The sequence below is a fragment of the Eptesicus fuscus genome, chromosome 16, assembly GCF_027574615.1.
Source record: "Eptesicus fuscus isolate TK198812 chromosome 16, DD_ASM_mEF_20220401, whole genome shotgun sequence".
Lineage (NCBI taxonomy): Eukaryota > Metazoa > Chordata > Mammalia > Chiroptera > Vespertilionidae > Eptesicus > Eptesicus fuscus.
Genome location: NC_072488.1, coordinates 43,623,734 through 43,631,791, shown reverse-complemented (window position 1 = coordinate 43,631,791; position 8,058 = coordinate 43,623,734). Strand labels below are relative to the sequence as shown.

Genomic DNA, 8,058 nt, shown 5'->3' with positions numbered 1-8,058 from the left:
GAAGCAGAGAGATTTAGGACTGAAGGAAGGGGCTCAGGAGGGGGGGAAATCTTTCAGAAGAAGGAGTTTTGAGTGTGTTTGCAGGGTGTGGGGTAGAAGTCAGAGACGAGGTGGAAGGTAGAGAGAGGATAACAGAGGCAGCCATGCTGTGAGTGTGGACCTGAAGCTCAGGTGGAGGCTGTTGGCCTGCCCCATCCCCCTCCTGTGCTGCTCTCCTCAGGAAGGCAGGAAGTCCGGTGTCTGGCCCCACGCCTCATTTCTCTTCGCATTAGCCAAGGTCAGCTGCTGGGTAAAGAGCAGGGTGGGAGTGAGGCTGTAGTCAGGGAGGAGACTGCAGGATGAAAAGGTTAGAGGAGGCACATTCCTGCAGATGACCCGTCTTCTCACCTCCTCTCCAGTTGAGCACCTTCTCCTCTCCCTCCCTCTTCCTGTCCCGTCAGTGTGAGCTGCAGGGGCTTGAGGGAGCTCCTGGGCACAGGAGATAGATTAGCTCCTGGTGAGCTCCATGTTGTTGGGAGCTAGAGGCCTCTGGGAACAGAGCCCAGAGCTGCTGGGGACTACCAGCAGCACTCAAACACAGCTTCCTCCAGGCAGCCTTCCTGGGTTGGTGGAAGCTTGTGGGTTCCAGCATAGCTTACAGCTTATCCAGTAGCCTCGTTTCCTAGTACTTGGCCTGGCTGCTTCATATCGATCCTCACTCTGACCTTGGCATTTCTTTTTATTTTTTTAATATATTTTATTGATTTTTTACAGAGAGGAAGAGAGAGGGATAGAGAGTTAGAAACATCGATCAGCTGCCCCCCGCACACCCCACACCGGGGACGTGCCCGCAACCAAGGTACATGCCCCTGACCGGAATCGAACCCGGGACCCTTGAGTCCGCAGGCCGACGCTCTATCCACTGAGCCAAACCGGTTTCGGCTGACCTTGGCATTTCTGAAGTAGGCAAGTGTCTGTCTGTGAACATGGCCAGAATGGCCCTTCTTTCCTCCCCAAGGCACATTCTGGGTGAGAAGTGGGCTTGGGGACAGCAAGCTGGGCAGCCCCTGGGGGTTTGCTGGAGCTCCAGAGCAGAGTCCTCATGAGGAGGTGTCGAGAAGGGACTGTAGGCAGGTGAGGTATCCTTCCAGGGCTGCGGTGGTCCTGAGGCCCACCCTCTAGCTTGGGCCTTGGCTGAGCCCCATGCCTCTGCAGCTGTCCTGACTCAGGGGGCCAAAGAAGATGCCTCCCTAGAGCCCTGGCTGCTCCCACCTTCCTTGGAGACAGCCCCAGGTAAGCCGCCTCCTGGGCAGGGCACTGCAGGTCACCCAGCTCTGGGGCTGCCAGCCCCTCCTGCCTCTTAGTCCACATCCACTTTTAAAGGGAGACAAGGGGCCACATCCCTCTGTGGGCAGCAGGGCCTTGGGTAGAGTGGGTGGTACCCGATGGTCTGGGACAGGCCCAGGAGCCAGACTGCTTGGGTTCCTGGGTTCAAATCCTCACTCTGCAAGTGTCAGCAGAGCAACCGTGGGCATGTTTTTCGCCTCCCGGAACTTCTGCTTCCACTGGTAAAATAGGGCCAAGAATCGTGTCTACTGCATGGCGTTGCGGTAGGATTTAGACAGGGATCCATGAGCTGGCGCATCGGCAGTTGCCGTAATGGTCGGCTGTGGGATTTTACGACTTGATGCTCCTGTGGGGGCAGCCCCATCTCCTGGCAGCTCAGGGCACCCTCCATCCGGGGCTGCGGGGGAGCAGACAGACAGGAGACAGCACAGTCTGGGGGTGGAATGTGCGTGTGTTCAAGTGGAACTGATCCGTGAAGCGGACCCTGGAATTCACTCCACTCATCTGCTGAATCCCAAATGGAAACAAATACAAATGCTCTTTATAAACAAAGACAGCGTCTTGAAAGAGAACAAACCAATAAGCCGGTCTGAACTGGAACTGAAGCTCTGGGTTTTCTGACAATTTTCCATCTAAACAGAGACTCCCCCCCAGCCCCCAGCCCAAGACCTCTCTCTCCTCCAGGCCTGGATTCGGGTGGCCGCCTGCACCCCCCTCTCCTGCAGCCCTGCCACGTGCCGGGGACTCTCCAGGGGTGGGAAATTCCTTCAGCTGCCAGCGGCTTCCCTTCCAGTGGCAACCCGATGCGAGGAGGACGATGTGGCCCTGGCCCCCTGGGGGCGACTGAGGTCAGCAAACACGTTCCCCCAGATCCGGACACGTGCGCAGCTTCACAGTGAGGATGGGGCGTCCCAAGGCCCACCTTCCCCTGACGACACTAGCTGTTCCCTGGGGGACAGAGGTCATCAGGGAAGAACAAGGTTACCCCTTTCTTTTTTTGTTTGTTTTTGTCAATCCTCACCTGAGGATATTTCTTCCATTGATTTTGTTGAGAGTGTGGAAGGGAGGGGGAGACACGCACAGAGAAACATCGATGTGAGAGAGACACATCGATCGGTTGCCTCCGGAACATGCTCTGACCTGCAGACCTGCAACTGAGGTACATGCCCTTGACCTGAATCGAACCTGCAACCCTTCGGTCCTCGGGCCGACACTCCAACCACTGAGCCAAACCGGCCAGGGCCGTTAGCACTTTCTTGGCACCCAGTGCAGGCTCCTGAATTCTCCGTCTGGTCTGGCTTCACTTTTCTCTCTGTCCATCCCTCCCCCGCTCCACCCCTCCCCACTCCAAGGTTCCCAAGGCCTGTCCCCCACCTTCAAACCCGTGCCACCAGTGAGTGCCCTGTCCTCCCTGTTCCTGGGCCTCCCTCATCGGGCAGTGATTCACTGGATCCACATCCATTCACGGGCCAGAGCTAAGGGCCAGGAGTGATACCCGGCAAGGTCATGACCCCTTCTCCTTGCCTCTCTCCCAGGCTATCTCCACACGCTGCCAGCCCTCTCCCCAAACAGCTCCGACTGAATGCCTGTTCCTCTCACTGCTCCCCATTTCCAAAAAGTGAAAATCAGGGTCCTTGGCAGGCGTTCAAGGCTCTTCACAGTCTTTCTAATTTTAACTTATCATTCCTGCCTCCCCATATGCTTCCCATCTTCCAAGCTCCAACCTCCCAGTTCCCAGCACCCCTGAGGCTGCTCCAGACTCCGGCCGCTTATGCCCAGGCCTCAACGTGCCTGCCTGCAAGCGTGGTCTCCCCCACGGGCTGTGGGCTCTCCTGAGAGATTCGGTGGGAAGGCGGATTGCAGGGCTCGCCCAGCCTCAGCGCCTCAGACACTCCGGGGATGGGAGGCAGCTCTTAAGCCAGCTGCCCTGGTGGTGGTTCTGGATCTTGCTAACTTTTGAGGAGCCCTGTGGGCCACAGGGTGGGGGGGAGCACTGAAAAGTGGCAGGAGAGTGTCTCCACCTCCCCCACAAAGCCCAGTGCAAACGAACTTGAAGGAAACCGTGTTCCATATGAGGCCTGCCCTGTCCTGGGGTGAACCTGCCTGCGGATGGGGACATTCACTTCAGCAGTGACCGTGGAGGGGCCACATTCAGGAGGGGACCTCAAAATACCAGTCTCCCTCATGAAAGGGAGGTGAGAAGGTGGGCAAGAGGCTTCCGGGTGAGGCTGCCTGCTGGGGACCGCCTTCCCTGTGATGTCGCCAGCCTAATGGGTTGCAAACCGGAGAACACGCAGGGGAGTCATTTTTTCTGAGAAGGTGAGAAGTGCGTGGCCTCGGGGGAGAGAAACCAGCTGCACAGTGATCACCATCGCGGCTGATTCATCCTCAGAGCCAACCCCCATTTCACACGAGCAGGAAAAATCGCACATCCACAGGGCACACGGCACAAAGATGCCGACAGGAGGCTGGACCAACAGGCCTGAGCCCAGGCAGGCGGCCGGTGGCCTGGCCTATGCGTCCCATCTCTGTGCCTTCAGGGTTGACACAAGGGCAAAGCTGGCCTCCACCCTCTGACTGGTTTCTGACATCCAGTAGCCCGGGCCTGTGGGCCACCACTCCCCACAATCTGCTCCCCCGAGGCTTGGCTCGCTCTAATCCTGTTGTCAGCACTGCTCTCAGGGCCAGAACCTCTGTGGTTACAGGCAGCGCTCGGGGCAGCAGAAAAAGAACAATGCATGACTCAGGGTTCCATGCTTCTGTTGTGGGTTCTACTTCTGGCCATTGTTCCATTCCTCTGTGCCTTTCCCAGAATTCTAACGGGCGGGGGCAGGCCAGCTTGCCAAGAGGGACACCAAGCAGGGGTGGGGGTGCAGGGCAAAAGGTGAACCTGAGGTGCCGGCTCCAGGGGCAGGGCTGGGAATGGTGGCTTGGTCGGATCTTGAGGACCGTGAAAGGAGATGACCCTTATACCAAGGGTCTCTGCTGCCCTAGAGAGTGGCCTGAGGGTTGGGAATCCAGTGGCGCTGACGCGTGCAACCCCTCTGATTACTCAGTGATGCCATCTGAGCTACAGGGAGGGAGATCTGGAAAGCCCAAAGCTCTGAGTCACTTGGGTTCTCAGGCGAGTGATAAGTCCCACACGTCTGTGAGAGACATTGGGCTCGTGAGCTGGCGTGTGAGGCTGGCGTGCCTGTGGTTCACACTCGCAGCGGCTGGAGTGAGGGGCCCCTGGTGCACCCTCACCCCGTCCACAGAGGGACCCGCAACTGCCCCGCTGCACATGTGGTCCAGGCGTGGGGGCGCACCCTGGGGGTGGGTCATCCCTTCCGGAAATCCATCAGGCCCTTCTCCCTGGGCTCTCAGGCGTCAGTGTTCCTCAGGAAGGGTGGGCAGAGGGCTGTGTGGGACCTGACTGCTGTGTCACTGTGCTCCCGTGTTTCTGGAAGTTTCTTCAGACCCCAAGTTTCCCCAGAAACTTGTATGTAATTCATGGCTCTTTGCAGTCTAACTGTGTGTGTGTGTGTGTGTGTGTGTGTGTGTGTGTGTGAGTGTGTGTGTGTGTGTGTGTGAGAGCCTGTGTGTGAGTGTATGTGTGTGTATGTGTGTGTGTGTGTGTGCCTGTGTGTGAGTGTATGTGGTGTGTGTGTGAGTGCGTGCACGCTGGCGCAGTCGATTCCCGCCCTGGATTGTGAATACCCACGGTCCTGCCTGGAAACCGGCTCTGAGCAGAGATGCACCAGCTCACCTCGTCTCACCTTTCCTCCCTCGCTGCCTCTGCGTAGCTATTCAGGTGCAGTCTGCTGGAAAGAGCCGGGCTGGGAAGCCAAGTGCCCGGCGTCCAGCTCCTCCCTCGGACTGGGCTGGGTGTCCAGCCCTGGGCAGTTTCTCGTTCACTGTGGGCCTCCGTTTTCCTGGAAGGAGGAGCCTTGCCTGCCCTTCCCTCCTTCCTCAGAGACCCCGGGAGGGCAGAGGGCTCTGAGGGAGCTGCAGGCCCCACTGGGTGTGGCTCTTGGCCCTGGAAGGGTTTCCTGGCAGCACCTCCCCTCCCTGCTGACTCAGGCGGGGGCCACAGCACGCTGGGTACCCAGCACCCCACGCTCAAGGGGCAAGAGCCTCCTCCTGCCTCCTCCTCGCTCTCCTTCCCGTGGTGCTTTCCTCCCCTGAGCGTCCCCCCGCCCGACAACCCCATTGAGGGATGCTCTATTGGCCAGCACACCTTCCAGACTCTTCCACCTACTGAGCCCTCCTCATCCCCTTTTCATCACCTTTAGGGCTCCTTTTCTCCCCATCCAGCCCTCCTTCCTTGCCTACTTTCTCCCCCTCAAGAGCAGAACATTTCCTGTGGCTCCTGCCATGCCAATTCCCGTGCCACACGAAGTCACACAACCACATGTTCATCTCTCTCATCTATGGAGTCTTCTGCACCTGTCTTGGCCCTCAGCGGTCTGCCCCCATTATCTACTGCTGTGTAACAAACACCATTTTACCGTAGTCCGCAATTGTGTGGGCCAGGAATTTAGAAATGGCTCGGCTGGACAATCCTGCTCCTCATCGTGATGCTGGTTAGTCACTCAGCGGGCCTCAACTGGAGAAAGGGCGGGCTGGAGGGTCTAAGACGCCTCACTTATATATACGTCAGGTATCCCCAGCTAACTCCCGCCCCCCCGCCCCCCACACACAGAGCGAGTGTTCCCAGAGGCCCGGAGAGAAGCTCTCAGGCTGAGCCCAGCCAGGTCCACCATGGATCTTACAGGTGACCTCTCCAGCGTGCGGTCTCAAGGGTAGGCATGCTGGTTGACAGCCCCAGCTGAGCCAGCCACATTCAGGAAGAGGGAATTAGATCCATTCCCAATGGAGAGACCAGCAAAGACTTTCAAACCATCTGTTACCTACCACACCACCTTTCAGCGGGCTGAGCTGAGGCCCCTCACTTTGCCCTTGCAGATGAGCGGTTACTGTGTAACTCCTTTCTAGGTCCTTGGTGACCTTGGCTTTCACAGCGAGGCTGTGTGCACTCTCCCAGGGAGGGAGGAGAGGGACATCTCGGCCAGGTGCTGCCAGCAGAGGCTGTACCACGCAGATGTTTAACAAAGACAGCAGGAGAGGCCCCCAGAAGCTGGAACGGGGGGGTTCCAGCTGATACCCATGAGCTGCCCTCTAAGCACTAGGCACAGCCCTGCGACTATGAAATCCTGGCTCAGATCTTGTTAGGGCGCAATGATGTGGGACCCCAGACAGATGAAGTAAAAAGCACCTGGCCAGAGTGGGCAAGGTGCTTGCAGTCTTAATGATGGCAGTTCACTCACGGCTCTTGGTTGCTGCAGGTGTGACGTTACCAGACTGAAATCAGCTGAATACTTGTGATTTGCACCTGCTTCAGCAGTAGAGGGCTGTATGGCATGAAGGTCAGTGCATAGGTCCTGGGGTCTTAACGCGACTGCGTTCAAACCCTTGATCCACCATTTGCTATTGCGCAACCCCAACGAAGTTGCCACATGTTCCCCAAACCTCAGGTTCCTTTTCTTTATGGAAGAACAGGAAATAGCACCTATCTCATTGAGGTGTTGCAAGGATTTAATAAGATAACGAAGATTAGCAACTGTCATTATTGTCAACATTGTCCTCAATCATTAGGCCCCAACTAGGAGGAGAGGGAAAGAAGAAGAAAGAGAAAAACTTCAGGAAAACTAATAATTACAGAAAGAAGCACCATTAATTAAAACATAAATAAAAATAATTTATGACTAAGTTGTACTGCAGTACAAGTTCATTTACAGAATGCCTTCACACACTTCTGCACCTTACTTACACATGTGCTTTATTTTGACAAAGTTATATACACACGTGATTTACAAAGTTTAGTAGTCTTACCTCCCCACTTCTCTGCTCCCACTTCCCAGAGGCAGCCACCGTTAACTCTTTCAGGCACATCAGTCTCCATGTTTTTAAGTATCATGCTTAGCCAGCCTTTTATTTTTTGTAGATTTAGATAGTATCTATTGGTTTCCTACTTCAAGAAATGAAACTTTAGCTACCACTCCCTCCCCAACATACAGATATACTTGCCCTCTGTCCAGCCTTCTAATAGAATTTTATCTTTTTGGCTGGACTAATACTTAGTCTCGACATCATGACCATATAATCCATTCTTCACAACTGAGCCATGTAGTGTATACAATGAGCACATTTCCTTTCTTATACAACTTTTAATTTTCCCTGGGGTTAACACTAGCAATTGATTTTTGGTTGCTTAGTTGCTTTTTAGGGTTTGAGAACCATTGGGGTTGAAGGAAGTATAGCAAATTTACATCTTACATGGGAAGTAAGTGGACAAGTTACCTAGAAGACCCCCAGAGAGCCCAATATTAGAGCAGACAGGCACAGAGTTGAGGGCTAGTTATGAGACAAATGGGGTAACTGTGGAACTGGGTGGCGGGAGATAGGAGGCAGGAATTTCAATTCCATGAATGATTTTAGAAGATGTGGCATATGCCACATGTAGAGAGAGATTGGCAAAGGCCTGAGGCTCCAGCCCGCATTGAGTAGGAACATCTTTGATGTCACTGTTTTAGGTAGACCAGGAGCAATGACACAGCCAATTTTAGGGTGCTGCAAACACCATAGGAACAGAAATCTTTCTGCATGTGAATCACTTGGCCCTTAACCACCCCATCTCCTGGGAAACTGGAAACCACTCTCCAACCAAATCTAGCAGAGTAAAATTACGGG

The 8,058-nt window shown here is 55.1% G+C and overlaps 1 long non-coding RNA gene across 1 annotated transcript; it reads left to right on the top strand.

Annotated features, from left to right (window-relative positions):
* The first annotated feature begins 5,706 nt into the window (after nt 1-5,706).
* Nucleotides 5,707-7,038, top strand: LOC129151905 (uncharacterized). Its single transcript, XR_008558625.1, has 4 exons — nt 5,707-5,891; nt 6,011-6,082; nt 6,654-6,734; nt 6,964-7,038. It is a non-coding gene; the product is annotated as an uncharacterized LOC129151905 (long non-coding RNA).
* Nucleotides 7,039-8,058: the final 1,020 nt, after the last annotated feature.